Below are 23290 nucleotides of genomic sequence, written 5' to 3'. Positions count from 1 at the left end.
AGATTGGCATTAGGATGGTATCACACGCAGCAAAGGAAGAAGACTAAAGGGCCCATTGATTGAATACGATGAATTTACTGAACTTGACTTAGCAGCAGACATATTTACCTTATCAGGCAGACATGCTGCCCTGTGCCCAGTACCTATATTCTGCCTATCTGCTATTTAGTTTTCCCCTTGTATGGTATAAAATCCTCGAGTATGAGGACCATAAATTATGCATTTTCTCTCTTTCATCATGCCTAATGCAAACTTTAGTCCACGGACTAGTTCTTTATCAATACTTGGGACAAATGAATAAATGAATGATTCCTAAAAATCTATAGTAAGGCCTTTAGAGAGCAGGTACTCTGGATTTGTTTCCATCATTAAAAGATTACTGGTGGCAGATTCCCAAAATTACATATGTGTGATGTCATACATAACAGAAACAAATATAATTTATTTTATCTAAATAATGCATTTTCTGGTAAATTACTGGCATTACTTAGTTTGGTCATTAAAAAAAAAAAAAAAATCCGTCTCATATACACTTAGATTTATCCTGTTTTAGGTTCTTTTTGAAAAATACTGACCTTCAAATGGTAAAAGCTTTGTCATGACTTCTTAATGAGTTTCTAAGAAAGAACCATGAGTTCCTAATGTATTTTACTCATAATTATACCTTATGATTGTGTTTAGAAAAGTAGGTGGCCTGAGTCACAAATGCTAGCAGAACCCTTCGGAGTTTTAATTACACAGCACTGCCACCTAGCATCAACTGCACAGTTTTGTTTTGTTTTTTTTCTTTTTCTTTTCTTTTTTTTTTTTTAATTAAAAAAATGCAGTTTCTCTGTATTTAAAATATGATTGAGGAGATCAGTCTGCAATCTTTTAAGAAGCACAGATGGAGATTACTTCCGGAAGTATGTGCAGCAGCTTCTGACCAGTGCTGTTTACTTGAAAACCTTCCTGATGGGGAATGAATCGGTGTCAATGAAGAAAGGGGTTGTGAAATCGGCTGAAGAGTTTCAAATGTCAGAGCTGCATATGCATGAGCTGCAGGCACCTGTGGCCATACTGTCTTCCTGCAGATTCCTAGTGCAGTGCGGCAGCCTTCTCAAGGGCAGGGGAGCCAGTTTCCAAATGGCATTGTTGTTTATTTCCATGTATAAATACATATATAATGGAAATAATGGGGGGTGGGGAACAAGCACATGTAGAATTACTGCAGATAAGAAGAATCTCAGTCCTCCTTGGAGAGAATGCCGGCTTGAGCCTGCACTCCTCTGCCTGGGAGTTGATTTGCGAGTTACAAATCTGGATCCCTTTGGCTGACAGGGCGGATAAGCACATTTCCTCTGCCAGCCTGAGAAGTCAGGCTGGCTACAAAATTTAGAAAAAAAGGATGTGCGTCCTCTTTGCCATTGCTATTGGGCGTCCTGCCACATGATGGACAATGTGATTGCAAGACCCAGTTTTCCATCTTCTCAGTACCCAAACTATGCTAAAAAAAAAAAAAAAATCAATAGTATTTAGGAAAGGGGAAAACATCACACTTAGATTGATGCTTTACATAATGAGCCCTTTATGAGATGTAATGCCAACTGTTAATCAATAGACATGCCAGAACTGCCTCTAATACAACCTTGTAGAGTTTTTTTTAATTAATCCTTATTAAAAATATTGACTTGTTGTGACTTGCTGGGGCTGCTCCTGGCTCTGTTTTTTATCCTAATTAGGAGGTTACGCTTCACTGCTTAGGCTGCAGGTAATAATGTAATGATTATTGTCTCAGAACCTGAGAATCAATATAAGATATTATCAAATTGTTCCAAGTGTCACAATTATGAAAATTACTTGAGATTTTACAAGGTTTACATGAGTGAGAATTTTTTCCCTGTCTTGTACTTTTTTGTTTGTTTGTTTGCTTATTTCTACAGTTATCTCAGGATTGAATAGGTTCAAAAGTTTCATTTCTAGATGTTCTTGTTGTGGCTCAGCAGGTTGAGAAACCGCTTAGTACCCATGAGGATATGAGCTCAGTTCCTGTCCCTGCTCAGTGGGTTAAGGATCTGGCATTGCTGTGAGCTATGGTGTAGGTTGCAGACATGGCTTAGATCTGGTGTTGCTGTGGCTGTGGTGTAGGCCAGCAGCTGCAGCTCTGATTCAACCCCTAGCCTGGAACTTCCATTTGCTGCAGATGTGGCCCTAAAAAGAAAAAAAAAAAAAAAGTTTTACTTTTTCTGAAAGGTCTTTCTCAACATTTTAACATTCCATCCTCCATGAGAGCTGCCATTTTCCTTGATGCAGTTGTTTAAAAGGATTTCTTCTCTCAACCCACCACACCTCAAAGGGAATTTATGCCTTAAATTTGACAAAAGTTCTGGTATGAAAAGAAACATAGAGCATCCAAAGGCTTTACCAAGGGATGCTACTGATTGAAAGACATGTAAGAAAGAGAGCAAAATAAATTAATAAAAGTGATAGAACAGATTTTTGATTTTCCAAGAGACTCAGAATATAAGCTTTGGGAAGGATGTCCTAACAACGCTAATAGCAGTTAAGACATATATAGTACTTCCTTACACAAACTGGATTTTTTAATGTACGGTGAACTCCTATAGTATTCACTACAGTCCTATGTGAATTGCACTATTATTATCCCTACTTTGCAGAGGAGGCAGTTGAGGCATGGAGAGTTTTCTTTCCTTGCCCAGGGTCAACATAGGAAGTAGCAGGACAAGGATCATGAAGCCAAGCCTCTGGCCTGCAGGTCTGTGGGTGCTGTTAACCACTGTGATAATTGAGATCATCTGTCAAGCACAGCCTCCTCATTTTGCCTTTGAGGAAGGTGGGTGGAGATCAGCAAGTTTAAATGACTTATCTCAAGGCAGCAGCCAATAGTAAATGGCTGGATATCCCACGTTAGCATAGCTTACAAATCTTGACCTCTTCTTGCCTCCAGGTTGAAGTCTTTATCTCTGAGGGTGTTCAGACCAGGGGTGGCAGCTAAGAGTGTGTGAAACCAGTGTGTCTCACAGCCTCCTGGGTCACCGGGGCATCTCTGTTCCCAGCCTCCTCATGGCCAGCTCTTGACAGAGCCATTGTTTCTGTGAAAATTTTAGGGAGGGGTGGTACTGGGAGGAAGCCCCACTGTTTAGCTCTAGGTTTGTGAATAAGGAAAATGTTTTCCTTCTATAGCCTCTTTAGAGACAATTAAGCATTAGCTTTTGTCGGATGCTAAATTATGAGTGAATTTAGTTTAAAGTATGTGAACCATGCACCCTTTGAAATTTGCCTGAAAAGGCTCATTATAAAACTAATGCTATGAAAAAGCACTCCCTTTCAGATTAGGAAAAGCACCTGAATAGTTTTCATAAGTGGTTGCGCATCATTTGAAAGCATTCTAGTGTTGCCTGAACCGCTTTCAACACACCTTTCAACTAGGAAATTTCACATTCAGCATATCTGTAGTTCTACAAGACTTTCAATAATATTTAAATTGGTTAACTGTATTTCTTTTATATCTGTTTTAATGCTTTTATTGATTTGAGGTAGATAAACTTGATTGTGCATGAAATCTTATTTTTCCACACAAAAAAGATAGGATTTGAGCGTTTACAAGGAGAACCATACCTGTAAAGCAGGCTGTACCTCTAAAATGCAGGGGCCTGGGTCACAGCGATGTTTGCTGAGGTCTTTGAACTATGCTGGTATTGACTCCAATGTTTATTTCCACCAAAATCAGTGCTGGTAAAAGAGGCTGGAGGACATCTCTTTATTAAAGCTCATGTAGAAGAGTAAAGGCTCATGAATTTGGGTGTGAAAAAATAAACGCTTTTCTTAAAAACCAAAGTGTGTTTTTTGAGGGTCACTTATAGATTCTTAAAGCCAATAGTGTTAGATTCTTTCAGTTCCACATATGCTAAGAACCAAATCTGTGGATGTTTCAGCTACTAGGTGCAAGAATATAGCAGGCAACATAAAGGTTAAAAAAGATTTAAAAATTAGGCTGTGTATTTCACAAGCCAGACCAAGAACATAGCTCCGTCTACTGCTCACACATACAATTAGATGATGGCATCACAGATAGAACTCATTGTGTGACACGTGAAACCCTGAACTGTTCTAAGCCACCCATGTTCTTGAAGAGTTTCTGCATTGTATACAAATCACGTAATACATAGTGGGGTCATGAGAGTGCTATACAAACAACTAGGTTCAAATCTCAGCTATGCCACAATCAAGCTGCCTTATTTTCTTCTTTTCTTTTCTTTTTCTTTCTTTCTTTTTTTTTTTTTTTTTGCTTTTTAGGGCCACATCTGCGGCATATGGAAGTTCCCAGGCTAGAGGTTGAAGCAGAGCTGCAGCTGCCAGCCTGCACCACAGCCACAGCAACACCAGATCTGAGCCACGTCTGTAACTTATAGCGCAACTCACAGCAATGCTGGATCCCTGACTCACTGAGCCAGGGATTGAACCTGCATCCTCATGGATACTAGTTGGATTCTTTTCCTCTGGGACATGATAGGAACTCCTAAGTCTCCTTCTAATGGACAAATTATACAACATCTTGGTGCCTCATTTTTTTTTTTTTTTTTTGCCTGAAAAAGGGGGATGATTGTACTGATCTTGTAAGTGATAAGAAACTTTCCCACATACTTTATTGTATGCCTACTGAGTGTCACACCCTTTACAAAGGTTTGAGGATGCAGCTGCCATCCCGGGGCATGAGTCCTGCCTTCCTGGGTCTTCCAGTCTGGTTATGGGAGTGAATTAGGCAGACGCATGTGAAGGCCAGTGCTTGTAAGCACTGCAGTTAAGTTGTAAGTGTGTAATTAAGCACACAAAATAGATTTGCCAGATACATCAAATAAAGGAAAACAATGACAAGAATGTTTCAGAGTTAGGATTCTGAAGTGGTATACTTTGTATTTTATGTCTAGGACTGAGCTAGTAAAGTGAGAACTATAAAAATAGAGCCACGTTGGTACAACTGTGCAGAAGTGAGGGGACAGAAGAGTGGGGCCCTGTGAGTGTGTGTGTGTGTGTGTGTGTGTGTGTGTGTGTACCTGTCAGTGGCTTGTTTCCACTGAGTCACAGGAGATAAAGATTTTCCTCTTCAGTCTCTGGGCTAGTGTTCTTTGTAAGGAATCCCAGAAAAAGATGAGTAACTGTAAACAGTAGGCATCTTATACACACAATACAAAAAATATTTAGTGACGTTCTTACACTTAATTTTAGCAATAATGCTTAACAAACTGGTGAAACAGAGCAAAGCCAGTTTTGCCTATGAGGAATGGATTTGCTCAAGGCTGTCCAACCAACGAGTGTTGGGAGACCAGTATTTGATTCTCCAGGAAACTTTTGCTTGACAGCTTGTCTCTTCTCTGCATCCCAGTTCTGTACTTTGGGTTTAATCTCCCAGATTAAAGGTGCTCATTAGAACAAAGACATCAACATGATATTAGATATTAAATAGACATTGTCAGGAAGGTAGAGGTGACCATCCACTCTAGACTTGTATTTGGAAAACTGGTAAGGAAAGTAAACACAATTGAGTATTTATTCACATATCATCCATAAGGAAAAAACTGGATGTCTAGCTCATCTCTGGGAGTTTTCCATTACAGAATAAAGTAAAGACTAAGTAAAGACCAATGTTAAAGCTGACTAAAAACTGTTTTCTGAGGGAAAATCTGGCCCAATCTAGAGGAACCTTCTTTCCCCAATTAACTCTAGAGATGCGCTTTTAGTACCTCAAGCATGTGTCTTAATTTGGATATTTATTTTTAATGACAACAGCAACAACAACAGAACTATCCCTCTATACAAAAACCAGAACTATCTCCCTACTCAAGCAAATGAGTCTGCCTTTAATAAGCAGTAGAGACTATTGGCACACAAGGCTCTCATATTCGAAAATGATCTTAACCTTTTATGTATCATTACCAAAAACATGGTCATAAGAAATCATATTTATGGAAATCTATCTGAAGGACATGTGTTCTTTAAAGTTTCCTGTCTGAATAATTACAGAGTTTAGGCTCCTTGTAGAATTGCTTTTGCAAAATTACATTTGTCATCGTGCTAGCAGATCACTAATGGGATATTTAAGAAATAGTGGGAGGAAATACATTGTTGTTTGTAACAATGACTCAGTGAGAGATGTTTTCTATCACAGAGGAAAGTTTTCCTCTTTTTAAGGATCCATATGTGTCTGGAGAGATGAACTGCTTTGATTTTATGGAGACTGTTTAGCTCCTATGTTTCTCTCTTTGCTTGGGCTGCTAGGAAATATGGACTTAAATAAATCCATGCACTGCCTTAAGCCTTTGATAGGACACTAGGCATCCTCCTGTTATTTTTTTTCCTGCCTTGTATTTCTTCCGTTTTAATTCTTTCCATGTTTATTCTATTTTTTGAAAGCTGCTTCAAATCTTTTGTAAAAAGATATGAGAAATGAAAAAAAAAAGGCGGATACATAGACCCGAATAAATTATAGCCAATTGATCTTTGCGTATAGCATCATTTCATGTAGAATTTAAATAATATGTAAAGTCTGTAAAAAGTTTAGAAAAGGGAAAAATAAAGTTCGATATTTGCAAGAGTATATAGTCTTTATATAAGATTTTCAGTGGTTTTCAAACCTGGTGGTACATCAAAATCATCAGTAGGGATATTTAAACACACACACACACACACACACACACATATTTTGAGATTCTATTTCCAACTAGTCTGATATTTTAGATCTTGGGTGGGGTCCTGGCATCAATATTTTATAAAGACTTGCAGTCAGGTAGTATTGCTATAAAGCCAGGAAAGAGAATAACTGGCAAAAGGATTTAATGAGTAAGAACCTGCTAGAAGAATAAAGTGGAGACAAAAATGTAATGTGAGTGAATTCAATAGCTGAATGCCAACTTACCTCGACTGAAAGAAAATTGCTTAAAATTTACCAAACATTGAACAAGTTCCTACAATATACGAAGCTCTATAATTGGTTATAGCAGAGGATTTTCAAGTTGCCTTAGTGTCCCAGGGCCAATTGAATCATGCCTCCCGGTTATTGCATCAGCACCACCGTCATCCCCAAACAGATGCTGAAAAGCTACTCTAGCAAAGCACTTTGCTCTGTGCGGGTGATATAAATAGAGTACTCTGAGATACAGCCCTTACCGTCAAGGAAGGTCCACTACTTGGACAGACAGGACAGGTACATAAAGAAAGATCATTAAGGATGCCAGGGAGCATATGCTAAAAGGACGTTAAGTGCTCCGTGTGAGTTCAAGGAGGGAGAATAATTGTGGGTCCTGAGGTTGGAACCCCAATAAATAAGTTGGAGCACAAAAGCCTGACCTTGCTGTTTGTGTAGGAATTAGATAAATATTTTTCCAAAAGTCAGTATAACTGCAGCTGTCTGCTCCAGCAGATTTATTCAAATTTTATTTTAAAATAGAAGGCCATGTCTTTGTATATATAACCATGGGCTTTAGCAAAATAATGTCCCTTCCTCTTTTTTTTTTTAATTTGTAGTTCGATATCTAAAACCATCAAGCAGGAAACCAGCTGGAAATGTATATTTTAGGCAGGACATAAAGCCCTGGCCTATCTATAAAATTATATCCATTTATAAGGAGGGTCGACGTGGTCACTAGGATTTCAACCCTGCCTTGGGTTGACGGCTGTTTATCAGACAGTTGATTATATTTCAGCCTAAAAGCAAATCTCCTTTATTACAATTAGAGTGAAATTGTGCTTAACAATTTTTTCCATTATAAAAATAAGAAAATGCTTGTTAACATATAATGTATTCACTTAATATGATGAAAAAGCACTTGATTTCATTTCTCCCCAAGTATAAAAAGCATTTAGAAGGAGTTGTTTTTAGAGTGACTCAACAGAAAATATATCTCAGCCAGGATTGAAAGCTTACATCAATGAGTGTGAGAAGGAAGTATAATTTTTTAAAATTATTTTTTCTCCACAGTATTCTCACTGTGTGTATGACAGCCTGATGGAGGACATGGTTTATAAAGTGATCTGAAAATTAATAAACAATTATATCAGGAAGTGAAATGGTGCTTTAAAAAAAGAGAGAGAGAGAGAGAACCTTATGGTTTTTTTATGAGCATGGGTAAAAATCCATGAAAACACTCAAGAATGCCCAGATGCTTTCTATCAAGCGAGTAAAGAGCACTTTAAAATGTCTCTGATAAAACTTGGTACAGAGAAAATAGCATTGGTCTAACTTTAATAAGTGAAGAGTTAGAAATAACACACAAGACTGGTTCCCTTGAGTTACCAACGCCAGTGCTGTCTTTGTGTATCCAGATGAAACATGGAGAATTTAGCTGGTAATGAGTCCTCACACCCAGGCTAAGGGCAAACAAATCCAATTTTAAAAATTCTTTTTTGAACAGAAATTTCTTCTTTCTCTTCTTCTAGCTTTTGAATCATCTTTCATTTTTATTTTTCTTCTCTCTAACTCCCAGAGCCCAGTGACTTCATTATGGTTAACAGTGTAGAGTATGTCCTTGAGGTTTGGAAATATTTGAAGTTTAACAATTGAGGCTTTTTTGTCCTCATTGTTTAAAAGCCAGACTGGACTTTGTTTCATCAGGACGCTGCTGTGTGCAGACAAAATAGAGCCACATGCCATTTTGAAGCAAAAATCAACAAGAAGCCATTTCTTAGAAGCCAGGAGAGTTGAAGAGTCAAACTTGAAAATGCGACTTCTATCAGACTCTGCTCATCACCATCGCTGGGCTCCTGTAAAATCGTCCATATACTTAGGAGAAGAGGTTGAGTATATTTGGCACAAGTGAGTCCCTGATACATTTCAGGACAGATAGGTATTTGAAGCCTTGGGTCACAAAGTCTAAAATCTAAGCACCATGGTGTGTCCTCCATCATGGACAAAGAGATTATGTAAAAGGAGGAGGGAGTGAAAGAAAAGAGAAATTGAACAGAATTGTAATGAATATGACATAGCTCCCTTCTATCTTTTGTGTTCTTTGGAACACACTTGATGCTATTACCTCTCGTCCTCTAATTGCTTTCCATCTGCCACCACTTCTTTTTGTTCTTCATTTTTGGTCTTTTTAGGGCTGTACCCACATCATGTGGAAGTTCCCAGGCTAGGTGTCAAATTGGAGCTGCAGCTGCTGACCTAAACCACTGTCACAGTGACACCAGATCCAAGCCATATCTGTGACCTACACCACAGCTCACAGCTCACCAGATCCTTAACCCACTGAGCAAGGCCAGTAATTGAACCCACATACTAGTCCAATTCATTACCGCTGAGCCACGAAGGGAACTCCTGTCACCACTTCTAAATGTATCCATTTTTGACAGCCTTCATTCCTTATCCTTGGCAATCTTTCTTTCTAGGAGCCTACCTTCAGCAGTTCACTAGGGCTACTGTAACAAAGTAGTACACACTTGACTGCTTGAACAACAGAAATTTATTTTATCGTAGTCTGAAAGCTAAAAGTCCAAGATCAAGGTGTCAACAGGTTTAGTTTGTTCTGAGAGCTCTCTCCTTAGCTTGTCATTGTCATTTCTAAAACAATTGATGACAACTTTGAATCACTCTTGACCAGAGACCCCTGTAATGGCATTGTCATTATCTACACATATGCAAATGTGGTCAAAATTTCAATCAAGTCATGTGTACTGTCAGTAATATTAAATTTAATTGTTGTCTGCATTGACAGGCAGCAACTGGCTGTTTCATTTAGTGAATAATTAAATAATAAATATTTGTCCCAGTTGTTTTCTGATCATCTTCCATTTAAACCTTCTCCTAAGATCAAGAAAACATCAACAACAAAACTTATTGAATGGATATCAATAGCTTGGAGGAAAATCTCCAAAGTTATAGCAGAATGCTATTTTAAGAAATGCTGCATCACCAACTATCTAGCACAGAGAGTTTTCATGTGTGGAAAAATATAGATGTTTATGACTATTAGTTTATTTTTTATTTTATTTTATTTTATTTCATTTTATTTTATTTTTTGTCTTTTTGCCATTTCTTTGGCTGCTCCCGCAGCATATGGAGGTTCCCAGGCTAGGGGTCTAATCAGAGCTGTAGCCACCAGCCTAGGCCAGAGCCACAGCAATGCAGGATCCAAGCTGTGTCTGCAACCTACACCACAGCTCATGGCAATGCCAGATCCCTAACCCCCTGAGCAAGGCCAGGGATCAAACCCACAACCTCATGGTTCCTATTCGGATTCATTAACCACTGAGCCACGATGGGAACTCCAATGACTATTAGTTTAAAAAAATGAGGAGTTGGATTCTGAATATGAGGAAGTGTTAGGAATTTATTTTGTTTATGTTTTCCAGAAAAAGAATTATACAATTAAAATCTATGTTTAAATAAATCTTAAGAACTCTTTCAATAAGATCAAAAAATTTAAGTGATAAGACATTAGTTCATAGGATGATTGCCAACATTTTTTATTACTTACCATTACTTATGCCATTTACAAAGTAATGGTATATCATACAATCAATAGATTTAAGTCCCATTAGATACGGTGAAATCAGTAGGAGAGATATTTTTGGCCCAGAGACCTAGTTATCATCGAATCTTGCCACATAGAATATTTCCTGCTTCTCTCTGAGTTTAAATTAAATTATTCTCTGTGAAAATAGGGAGAGTTTCTCTGAATTTAGAATAGGTTGAATACAACAATTAGCTATTGAGGTAGATTGTCAATTCTTTAGCCGTTGAGATTTTCAAGAGAGTTTTTCTTCTGTGCCAATGATGGTTAAGTTCTACCTGTGTTTGCGTGCACAGAGCAGTTGCTTTTGTGAAGTGCACATTTCATTTTGTGGAATGATTGGTGAGCTGACCTTCCCTCCTTCTGACTACCTACACATGAGAAAGAGAGCTTATGAAATAGAACTGGGACAGGACAGATTGTCCTAATCAGCATATCAGAAGCCTGTGAAGAATGAAAACTAGTCACGTTATTGGGACCCTCACTCCACTGATCAAGTTGTTCTTGATCACAGATAAGACTTACTTCAGTGGCTTCTGTTTCTGTTTCAGAAAACAAGAGGTAGTTATTTGCTCATGATCGGATATTCTTTGAGCAAAGGCTTTTCTAGAGGCCCATGTGCATTGTACGGAGGAGTATAAAATGGAATTAGACAGCAGTATTTGCATCTTTGGTTCATAAATAAATCAATGTCCTTCTGTAGCTGAATCCAAAGGTCTTCCAATAAGCAGTTGAAATAAATCCCAGGAAAAACTGATCTGCCTTTCAAAACTAATACAAGAGACCTGGTGTCTTGAAGGAATCTTTGAAGTGATTCTTGTCATGTTCATTCATCTAACCATAAGTGATAATATAGAATGCCATGGCAAGTAGATGCTTTTCATTTATTTTCTGATTTGGACTGGGCTGATTAGCCTTTTGTAGACTGATGGGGTAAGATGTAAGAGCACCAGAGAGCTATATTCTAGGTCAAGGCATAAGAGTCATACTTCAGGCTCTAGAGCTCCATTAAACAGCTCTCATTTTCCTCTCTCTCTCTCTGTCTGCCAAGAACGTGTTTCCCTTTGCCTCACAACTCCTGCTCTTCCTTAGACATACCTTTCAGGCAGTATTTCCTAAAGACCTTTTACCCGGCTCACTTCCATTAAAGGGATACATAGTTGCCATGGGGCAAGGACTTGTATCTACGTGTATGTGAGACTTAACCAGATTGCGACATGCTACCTCCTAGTCTACCTCTTCATTGGGAGCCTGTGGGCAATTTAAGGGCAGACATGCAGCCTGGACCCAGTACTAGAACACTGTCTAGAATAAAAGACATCTCTCAATAAATGGTGAAACCATTTGAAAAATGCATGTAAAATATTATTGTTCATAGTTTCTCCCTAGAAATACTTTTTCACACACTCTTGTTTTCTGGTACTAGGGCTTCTCTTGGATACTGTTATACTGATGTGATTGAGTAATATGACCAGTGTTACTCATCTAAAGAATAGGATGGAGAACTATGCAACTGTGGTAGGTAGTCCTTGGGGGGCCATATTTGTCCTCATATATACTTACTCTATTAACCCATTTCTTTCGATGTAATATGTGGCCACCTGTAATTGTTGCTTGATTCCTCCCATTGTTTTTTTTTTTTTTAAATGATGTTAATGCTTTCAATGAGTTTGTCTATTTTCTTGGCTTGACTTCCACTCATTTCCCCAAGCTCTCGCTTTATGTGTAACAGTTAAAAACTTTTCAGCTAAAAGCAGAAAAAGAAAACAGACGATCTAGCTGTAAAGAGACTCATAATAGGTGATTGGGTCATAAGAAGAAAGAACAGAGTTAGGAGGCCTCAGTGTTTGTTATCTCAGCCATTCCTGACATAATCAGGAAATGAGGCTCTCTCTACCTTTGGGTTTTGCTATGCTGGTTTTATCCCTAGCATGGCTTTCCTTTGTTTATGCATGAGATCATAGATGGTGGCATTTGAGACCATATCTCCCCTGCTTCGTGTTCAGCAGGAGATAGAACATCTCTTCTTATTGCTCTTAGGATAAGAAAAAGGTCGTATATGTTTAAACAAATCTTCTCACGTCTCCTCACGTAGACTCGGGGCCCATGCTCATCCTTGAGCCAATGCCTTTTGTCACTGAATGTTATATACCAATTGGCTTAGACCTAGGCTCACAAGCAAATCCTTAATAAGGAGAAATGAGGGTAACATAAGTAATTTATTCCTGGAGGGAAGGTCAGGCCACTAAATATTTAATAGAGTGGGTTAGGGGTGGAGAGAGAGCCACACTGTCTGTTGAAAACATATCGCCATCCCTGTGTTATATCTTTTCCTTAAATGTTGAGTAACAGCTCAAATCATTGTTCCAAAATGGATCATGAATTTTCTCCTGGAGCAAGTCCACTTCCAAATTTCCCTACACTATGAATTTTATTGCAGTTTTCCTTTTTATCCACTCTAAAGACAAGGGGTTATTTTTGACCCTGTTTCATTCAATCTTAAACATGGCTCAATATAAAGAGAGCAAAATACCCAGTTCATTCATACAACCATTATTTACTATACACCAGGCTTTAGGGATATAATTGTATATAGGCCTTTACTGGGCAGATGAATAATATAAAATCAATTCATAATGGTAGAAAATAGTCTTTTTTAAAATATATTTGCACATACTCACACATTTGTGACTGAAGCTCTGCTGGCAAAGAAGAGGGTAACAGGAAGGAAAATTGGAGTTCATATTACGTTGATTGGCTAGAAAAGACTTCTTGGAAGAAGTGGTGCTTAAGCTGAGTCCTGAAGAGTAGAAGGAGGCAAACATGCAGAGGATTGCACACACAGAGAGAACTATGTACAGTGGCATCATCAAGGCACTGAAAGAATTCCAGCTAGGGTGTGGTGTAACAGAAGTCAGGTGAAGAGTGCTACAAGAAGAAAGGATGGATGACATGCCTCAGCCCTGCCATGAGGGTGAGGGCTAAAGAACAAATGTGGGATCTGGCAACATGGATATCTTTTGAGACTTGAGCTGGAACAGATTTAAGTGATGGAAACCAGAGCAAAATTGGAGTCATTTGAAAAATGATTGTGAGATGACAAAGAGGGACATGGGGGTACACAACTCTTAGAAGAAATTTCTCTATGAAGTGGAATAGAGCAGTGATACATTACCAGTAGTGGATTGCTTTATTTTTACTTTTAATTTGTTGTTGTTGTTGTTGTTGTTTTCAGATGAGACTAGAAATCTCACTAGCAGACTCTAGAATAATGCGGGATTTTGATCAAGGCTATCATTCATTCAGTTAATTAGCAAAGGTTTAATGAGTACCTACTGAGTATCAGGAGTTTATGAGTCAGGGATGTATGAATTTTAAAAAGGACAGAAAAAATCCCGCATTATTCTAGAGTCTGCTAGAAGGAGCAGGGCTCAGTTCTCATGCACATGTGCAAGTTGTGGCATTTCATCGAAGAAAGAAACATTTTCCCATTTTAATAAAAGGGCAGAAAAATTTGGGTGCAGACACAAAGGATTTGTGATAAAGTGTCCATATCAGTTTATAAATATTCTTAATGAGGAAAAATTATCAGATGAAAGAAAGGAGGGACAGTGAAAATTCTTGTCAGGATTGCTGAGAGTAGAGATGGGCCATGACAGAGAAATGTAGTGAAATTTGGGGGCAAGATAAGGTCTTGTCTCAGGAATTTACATCTGCTATTTATTCTGTCTTGTTGGATAATGTGTGAAATTATTGCTCTGCATGAATGCAGTAAGGGTGGAACAAACCCTGATGGCTGGTTGGGTGCATTCAAAATTTCATCAAATGGAAGGTCCCGTCATGGCTCAGGGGAAATGAATCCGACTAGGATCCATGAGGACACAGGTTCAATCCCTGGTCTTGCTCAGTGGGTAAAGGATCTGGTGTTCCTGTGAGCTGTGGTGTAAGTCACAGACGCAGCTTGGATCAGGCATTGCTGTGACTTTGTGGTGTAGGCTGGAAGATACAGCTCCAACTTGACCCATAGCCTGGGAACCTCCATGTGCCAAGGGTGTGGCCCTAAAAACACAAAGAAAAAAATTACCAAATAAATTGAGAGAAAAGGAACCGAGGATACTTCGTAGGGCATTATTGGCAGGAAAAGGAATGAAGTGAAGACTAGACGGGATGGTGGAAGAAGAAAAATCAGTCCTCGGAGGTCAGCGCAGAGAATTATTGTCGTGAGCTGAAAGGATGGGTTGTGTTTTCAGATGCTGGGAGATCTGAAAGTGCGATGTTGAAGGCTGCCCTGCTTGTTGCACTTAGTCACCTGGCCTGGACAGTCCATATTTCTCCCAGTATCTCAAACCTCCAAATTTTTCCTTGTATCCTCTGCACACACTCTCTGTCTCTCCCCTCATTCCATTAGTCAATGGCAGTTGCCTCCTAACACATCTCCAGATCTTCAGTCTCTCCTCCTCACCTCTCCCTTTGCTCTCATCCAGTCATTTCTACCTGATTGATCTCAAAGCAGTGTCTCCATCACAAAGCATCCTTGCTCAAAGGCCTTCTTTCTGTGTCTGGGGCAAATCTCAGAAATATCCTAAAGAAGCAAAGAAACAAAGAAAAAAACCCTAGCTTGGCATTCAAGGGTTTCTATCATCTTGTCGATGATATTTTAAATGTTGAATTATTTTCTGGTAATTCCTTGACTTGGTTTGCTTTGTCCCCACACTGTCTCCTTATCGCCTCCTCCTCCTGCCCTATATCTTTGCCTGGGAATTCCTCTCTCATTCTTTATCTTAGTGAAAATCACTACTGGGGAGTTCCCATTGTGGCTCAGTGGAAATGAATCTGACTAGCATCCATGAGGATGCAGTTTTAACTCTTGGCCCCACTCAGTGGGTTAAAGATCCCATGCTGCCGGGCACTGTGGTGTAGGTTTCAGAGGTGACTTGGATCCTGGTTGCTGTGGCTGTGGTGTAGGCCAGTAGCTACAGTTCCAATTTGACCCCTAGCTTAGGAACTTCCATATGTCACAAGTGTGGGCCTAAAAAGACAAAAATAAGAAAAAGAAAAAGGAAAAGGAAATCACTATTGGGATTTTAATCTAGTGCTTTTTCCTATTATTTATAATTCACTGAAGATTTAGTTAAGCATACTTTGTCTGCCAACAAATTATGGCATCCTTTATACGGTCTTTGGCTGTTCTGTTGATTGCATTGGAAGTCTTAATCTTCAAAGTTTAAGGATACTTTTCTTTCGGCACCACATTTTACATTTTACATTACATTTTAATGATAAACAACAATAATAACTATAATAATGACAATTTCATCTGTCCAAATGTGAGGAAAATGATTCTCTATGATTTACCTACCACTGCATTTAACATATTAACCTTGCTCCTACACAATGGAATATTAATTATATTTAAAGAATAATAACACTGCTCTCTTCAGTCCTTGGAACTCTGAATGATGTGAAAATGCACTTTTAGCATGCGACCCACAAGTAGTTAAGTGGTCCCATTTCCATTTCCTGATGTCTTCATCTCAGGACTATAGCAGCTTACCTTAAAGCAATAAGAATCTCCTTGCTCTCTCTCAATGTAGCCTTCAAGAAAGTGAGGAGGCTAGGAGGTCAGGTGTCAGAGGGAGACCCGGGCCAGTGTTTGTTCTATGGGAAAAAGCATACCTGAGAAGCCGGCCATTCTGATGGCAGAAAACTTTAGTTACTCTCAGCTCCTCCCATGGCAAGACTGGGCTTTGACCTGGGGCTGAGTGGTGTCTGTCTGAGCCTCCCAAGGGACAGAGAGCCTTTTTTTCTAGGGGGAGTGTGGCACATCAGCTCTTGTATGCACCCAGAGTGCCATCCTGTGGCTTAAACTGAGCTGTGTTTGTGTGTCATTGTTGTAACTGCCTGTGGTGTATTTAAGGAGTATTATGAGAAGCAGAAGTCTAGTGGAGGTAAGATTTATCAAGCGTTCCTCAAAGCGTGACCAAAAGGTACAGAAAATCAAAAACGCCAAGGAATACCACCTAATTCTCATCAAATTGGTTCCAGTTACAATCATCATCTGGGCCATTGCTGATTCTCTTCTGCTTTCCCAGTCTTAATTGTCATTTTAATTCCTTGCCTGGTTCCCAGGCTTTCCCTACCACCACCCCTCACATGTATGTTAGCAATGACGTTTGCCTTTGTCTTAGTTTCAAAAGAGTTTTCAAACACCAATATTTGTAATGTCAAGAGATTAGGTAACCTGATTTAAGGAAATCTGGCATTTTACACTTGGGCAAATTGCAGTGAAACAGTGCCTTCCAAACAAAGGATGCACCTGGCTCTTTCCCACTACCTAAAGCATATAAAATCTCAGGAAGGAAATATGACAAATTAACACTGGTATAAGTACAAGGTGATGGTTACTCTCATTTACTTCTGGGGGGGGCATTAAATAATGCAAACTTTCTGGATGACAACTTTGCACTGGATATTTAAAAACGTTTTTTTCAAATGTTCATAAATATTGATCCAGCCAGTCTTCATTTCAGAATCCATCCTTAGCAAATGAACAAAACAGTTTAGAAAGATTACGGTATGTTTGTATTATTTACAGTAACTTAATTTTTAAAAACACAATTATCTAATAATAGGAGACTGGTTCAATAAGACATGGAGCATCATACAAAGGAAATGCTGAATAGCCATTAAAGATGGTGCTATAGAAGAAAGAATATTAAATGACAGGAGAAACTATTCTCAATATGTGAAGGGACAACATGCAAATTATAGAATAGTTATTTGGGTCTGACAAAGGACAGAGAAAGGACCAGAGAGTAACCCCACTCTATTCCAAGCCAAGGTAGAAATCAGAAAAAGGAGAGTCAGGTAATAATGATTAAAATAGCAGTTTCCATTGTGACTCAGTGGGTTAATGACCTGGTGTGGTATCCATGAGGATGAAGGTTTGATCTCCAGCCTTGCTCAGTGTGTTAAGGATCCGGCATAGCTGCAAACTGCAAAGTAGGCTGAAGATGCAGCTTGAATCCGGTGTTACTGTGACTGCGGTGTCGGCCTGCCGCTGCAGCTCCAGTTAGACCCCTAGCCCAGGAATGTTCACATGCTGCTGAAAGCACATGAAAGTGGTTGTAAAAAGAAAAAGAAAAGAAAAATAGCAGCTTCCTAACACACTTTGTCACTCCTTAAATTTACCCCTCCCCCAGTGAAATTCAGGCACTTGGTCTCAGGTAGACCCAAGCACTGCCAGGGCTCCCATCATGGCTGGAAAGCCAGATCCCCTTGTCCAATTCCTTTTTACATTTTCACCAATCAGATGAACAATTCCTTCTCTTCTGCAGAGAAGAGACCAAGGGGTTGGAAAGGGATGGGACTAGTTCCAGGAACTAGATGCCTTTTCCATCTAAAACATGGGTGTTTCTTCCTTTCTATGGCAAGAGAAAAGTAGGGACAAAGGCTTTCCTGTTTAATGCTCTGCAGCTTTTGATTGCTTCTTAGTTTGGGTTCAAGAGAAGAGAGGATTATTATTCTTGCTGTTTCTATAGACACTAATAAATATATTTAGTGGACTACCAACTTTTTGCTTGTGTATATTACTTTGTATGCAATGACTGGAAGTATCCATATATCCTTGCAAAATATTTTCTACAATGATTATGCAATGTTTTTACAAATTTTATCTATGTACATAATGGAATATATTAAAACATATTTTTATGTATAATACCTATAGTATATTATAGTGTATTTTTATATTACTTTTTTTTTTTTTTTTTTTTTTTTTTTTTTTGCTTTTTAGGGCTGCACCCATGGCCTATGGAATTTTCCAGGCTAGGGGTCAAATTGGAGCTGTAGCTGCTGGCCTACACCACAGCCATAGCAATGCGGGATCCAAGTCACGTCTGCAGCCTACACCACAGCTTACAGCAACACTGGATCTCCAACCCACTGAGCAAGGCCAGGGATTGAACCCACATCCTTATGGATACTAGTCAGATTTGTTTCTGCTGTGCCACAACAGGAATGCCTATTATGGTTTTAAATATAAATCTTAATGGCTATATATTTAAAAAGAAAAATAAAAGGTGTAATGCCTAATTTAATCTGCCGCATATCATGTCCTAAAATTCTCTAGGTGCTTTAATACAAGCATGGATAACTGTTCCATATAGTGTAACAAAGTACCTTTTCTTTATTAGGTGGAGAAAGTGGTCAGGAGAGAGCTGGGTTGCCTGCACATACTGAGCAGCAGGAACCTTTATGCTTACTCACCTGTGGATATAACCAAGGGGTAATTTTGTTTTGGTGGCATGAAGTATGGAAAAGAGGAGTAGGGGTGAGGAGGGTCCTTGTTGGTATGAAAGGTGATTTCTGCGAAGGTAATGCTTCGTATTCCCAAGAAAGCTCCCTCCTAAAATTTCCTTGGACCCACCCACTTATTTGTCCAGTCACATGTCCACCATTCATTGTGGTAAGTTTATGGAAAACATCTTAAGTTATTTAGCTAATACCAGGATAGAAAATATTAAAATCCTTGTCCCTTATAGAAAGAACTTCTTATCAAGGCATCATTTCAGAGAGGAACCTGTTATTGAAATATTATCAACAAATAATATCAGTAAGTATTGGATATTAAGCATTAAGCCTTATGCTAGACCCTTTACACGCACTGACTTCTTGGATCTTCCCAACAAAAATTCAAGACTTTAGTTCCTGTGCCAGTTTTATAGGTGAGAAAAAGCTCAGACACAGAGTTTAAAAAATGGTTCAAGGTCCTGCAGCAAGTAAGTGACTGAGGTAAATGCACACCTACCTCTGCAGTTTGACTCCCAGGTGTATGCTCTTTGTTACCATCCCAAATAGCCTTCCTGATGGTCCATCCTTCACGAGTGACATGAGTTTAGCTTCTGAAGGCATATCGCAGTTTTGGGCAATGGAAGAGTACTTTAATGTTTTGAAACTTTTGCAGAAACACTATCAAAGCTCAATGGTGCTGAGTGATTTTTGTGGGGAAATAACAATTAAAAAAATAAATGAATAAAAATAAAAAATAAAACTAGTGAATAAAAACAAAAAATAATAATTAGAACAAAACCCTTGTTATCAAGAACACGTTGGTATTGGAGGAAAAAACTAAATGTCTGGTGCTTGGAATTAAACCCCCAAAGCAGTATGTAGTCACAAAAGAAAATATGATGAGGATACCAGCCTGATTCACATGATCCTCCCCCACCCTCCGCCTTGGGAGTCTCAGTTTATCTTATAGTTAAAAAGAACAAACCCCTGGGATAAATCACTTCAGTCTATATCATTCCTTTCTGCTTTTCTGAATTCAAATTTGAAAATGTGAAGCCTGAGAAGTCCTAGAATCTAGTCTTTTGAATAGGAAATTTAATTTCGGGGATGGCATGGAAGAAGAGCTGGAGAACCTCTAATGGATTTTTTTTTTCCTGAAGGAACATGAAATTAAATATTGGTAATTATTTGCTATGCTTTTAAGTGTAGATTCTAAATCCATCATATCATCGGGACTTGCAGATGTACCAAGCATGAGTGTGACAATTGAAATGGTGAAATGCTTAAAAAATGATGAGAAACTTCATTTTCGAAACCAGATGACAGATACAAAAAGTTGGCAGTGTGTCTGAAAGAAAACATAGCATGCAGAGGAAGATCTAAAAATACAGTAAACAAAAACTGAAAGACAACTTGGAATTTCATTTCAAAAATGGTGTAGATTTTAAAACAGCACCAGTGACTTCTTTTCTCCTTTACAATGAAACATGATGAATTTCCACTTTAAGAGTTAGTTGGTAATGCCTCTGCCCCCTTTTATACATTTCCTTTTTGTTTATAGTTTTATTTTTAATCAGTTTTTACCATAAGATTTAAATGCGCTGTCTACATATGTTCTTCTATCATGGTGCCATGTTAGGCTTTCAACAGCTAATTCACTTTTGTCTCCTAGGTACTATCCTGATCAGTCACAGAGCAAGAGGTTGCCTGAAAGCTGTTGTTTTTATCTTTATCTTTTGTTTTATTATTATTATTATTATTATTATTATTTTACCCACAACACTGAGATTAAGAATCTCAGTGAGAGCATTGGTTTTAGTTTGTATGTTTTTTTGTTGTTTTTTATTTCTTTTTGTCTTTTTAGGGCTGCACCCATGGTTTGCGGAGGTTCCCAGGCTAAGGGCTGAATCGGAGCCATAGCCAGCTGAATCCAAGCCATGTCTGCAACCTACACCACCAGGTCCGTAACCTACTGAGTGAGGCCAGGGATTGAACCTGCGTCCTCATGGTTATTAGTGGGATTCTTTTCCGTTGAGCCACAAAGGGAACTCCATTTTTTTAAAATTTTATTCTCATAATTATTATCTTATACCCATGACCCTGAGATTAAGAGTCTCATTGAGAGCAGTGGTTTTCATTTTTATTCATTTTTTAATTTTATTAATATATTTTTTATACCCATGATCCTGACATTAAGGTCATATTGAGAGCAGTGATTTTTAACTTTGCATCAGATGCTATCTGTAGGGCTCCATAAAACAGATTGCTGGATCCTATCCCCAAATTGTCTGATTTGGTAGACCAGGGGAGATGCCTCAAGATTTACATTTGTAGTAAGTTCCCAGGTGGTATTTGTGCTACTGGTACCTGGACTATACTTTGAAAACCCCTGAGTTACCTAGAAAAAAGAGGAAGCCAAACTGTCTTCTGGTTGCTCCCATGCTTTATTATGAATATCAGTGTCAGTAAAATCTGAATTGATTGCTGTGTGTGTGTATGGGGGTGGGGGTAGGGTTGGAGGGATGCCAACAGTTTCAGCATCAACAAACTTAATCTATAAATTGATGAAATAAAGGAAAGAATGAGTAAAATGTAGATTTAGAGGGGAAAGATTTAAAAACTCAATCTACATCATAAAACATTTCAGAATTCTTGACTGAAACATAAATTTGAAAATGCCTAATATGCATATATAGTATTGCCAGCAGGAATAAAACGACAACAACAAAAACAAACAAAAAAATGATGGTCCCAAAATGAAATTCTAGAGATCCACTGTTTAAATCATTAAGAGTGACTATACCATGAAAAGGGAAATATTTGTTTATCTCTGTAATTAGAACCAACTGTGTAGGGGCAACTTATAGCTACCCTGTCAGTCTTTGGCAAGCAGACAGTGGTGTAACCTAGCCAGATTCTTCTGAAGAATATGATACAATATAAACTGGAGATGAGAGTTTTCAAAATTTACTAGAGTGGTGGTAAAATAGACAGCCCCTTTATCCATATCTTTAGATCATATTCAAAATTAAAACATCATTGAAGCAAATCCAGGAAAAAAGTCAATGAAATATAAAGTATGAGGAACCAATTCTGTGCAGCTTGAGAGAATTCAGAAGGAACTGCATATAAATAGGGTAGAGAGTGATAAATTATGGCAGCTGGCTATGCCATTGAGCTAATGAACATCACTGATATTCAGAGAGTCATCTCACCTTCTGCCAGTGTATGTCTTCTCCCTTCACCCTCCCTTCCTTCCTTCCTTCCCTCCTTTCTTCCGCCCTTCTTACTTCCCTCCATCCTTCCTTATATTCAAAAGTAGTTCCACACATCTACTCTCTGCCAGGCTCTGGCTGTGCTGGGTAGGCTTTAGAATGAAGCAATGATTAAGACACATGTTATCTTTACAGTTTCATGGGTCTTTGCAGTCTATTAAAGATGATATACATTAAGCAAATAATTTGAAGTAGGAAATGTCCTATGAAGGATGGAGTGTGTGCCATAAAAGCATATGACAGAGGGGCAGATCCTATTAAGGAACTGGGTGAGGTTTCTCTGGGTAAATGATTAAACTTGCTATATTCTAAATGGTAGAGACGTGGCCTTGTCCATTCTTTTGCCTTTGTCTCTAGAGCATTGCCTAGAACATTGTAGGCTCTCAGTCAGTATGTGTTGATTGAATAATGCTGAGCTCTGAGTGTGAATAGGCTAGCTAAATGAAAGGTTAAATGGTAATAGGGAACATTCCAGGAAGGAATTATTGTGCCCAAATATAATCTAAAATATATGAAGTTTGATTGTCCAATATGGTAGCCACTAGCAGCATGTGGCTATTAAGCAACTAAAATAGGGCTCGTCCACATTGAGGTGCATTATAAGTATAAAATGCACAACAGAATTTGAAGACTTAATATGAAAAAAGGAATGCAAAATAGCGCATTAATAAAATTTAGAATATTGATTACATGTTGAAATTCTGGTATTTTGGCTATGTTGGCTTGAATCAATTAATTTCACCCATTTCTTTCAGTTTTTTTTTTTCATGTGGCTCTTAGAAAATGTAACTGTACACACGTGGTTAGCGTTTGGGGCTCCCATTATATTTCTACTGCATAGCTTGATATATAGTATACTATGCGAATGATTTTATATGACGGTATCGTGCAAGGGGAGTCTGACATGTATTGCAAACTTTTGCTCTCTGACCTGAAATATGAGACCATTTCATCCCACTCATTCCTGCACTGTGGCAAGTCCCAATATAGAGAGGGAGGTGTGTCTTGCTGAAACATTGTTGTGTGATAAAATCTTACGGTTTTGACCTATTATTTGATTGTTATATTGTGCATCTCCATACAAAATTTTAGTATCTAAGAATGCCGCTGAGTGAATAGATTTAGTGAGTAGCTTTGGAGAAGTCTGGTGATCAATGTAAATGCCAAACATATTTCTTTCAAGAGTCCCATTCCCAGGTTGTTTGCTTGAGAGGTTAT

At 38.4% G+C, this 23290-nt stretch overlaps 1 protein-coding gene across 1 annotated transcript in view; it reads left to right on the top strand.

Annotated features, from left to right (window-relative positions):
* The window catches only part of TENM2 (teneurin transmembrane protein 2), a 3459878-nt gene that overhangs the window by 2410267 nt on the left and 1026321 nt on the right, over positions 1–23290 (top strand).

This window comes from Sus scrofa, chromosome 16, assembly GCF_000003025.6.
Source record: "Sus scrofa isolate TJ Tabasco breed Duroc chromosome 16, Sscrofa11.1, whole genome shotgun sequence".
Lineage (NCBI taxonomy): Eukaryota > Metazoa > Chordata > Mammalia > Artiodactyla > Suidae > Sus > Sus scrofa.
The sequence above is the reverse complement of the archived record's forward strand: the minus strand, read 5'-3'. Positions and strand labels throughout refer to the sequence as shown.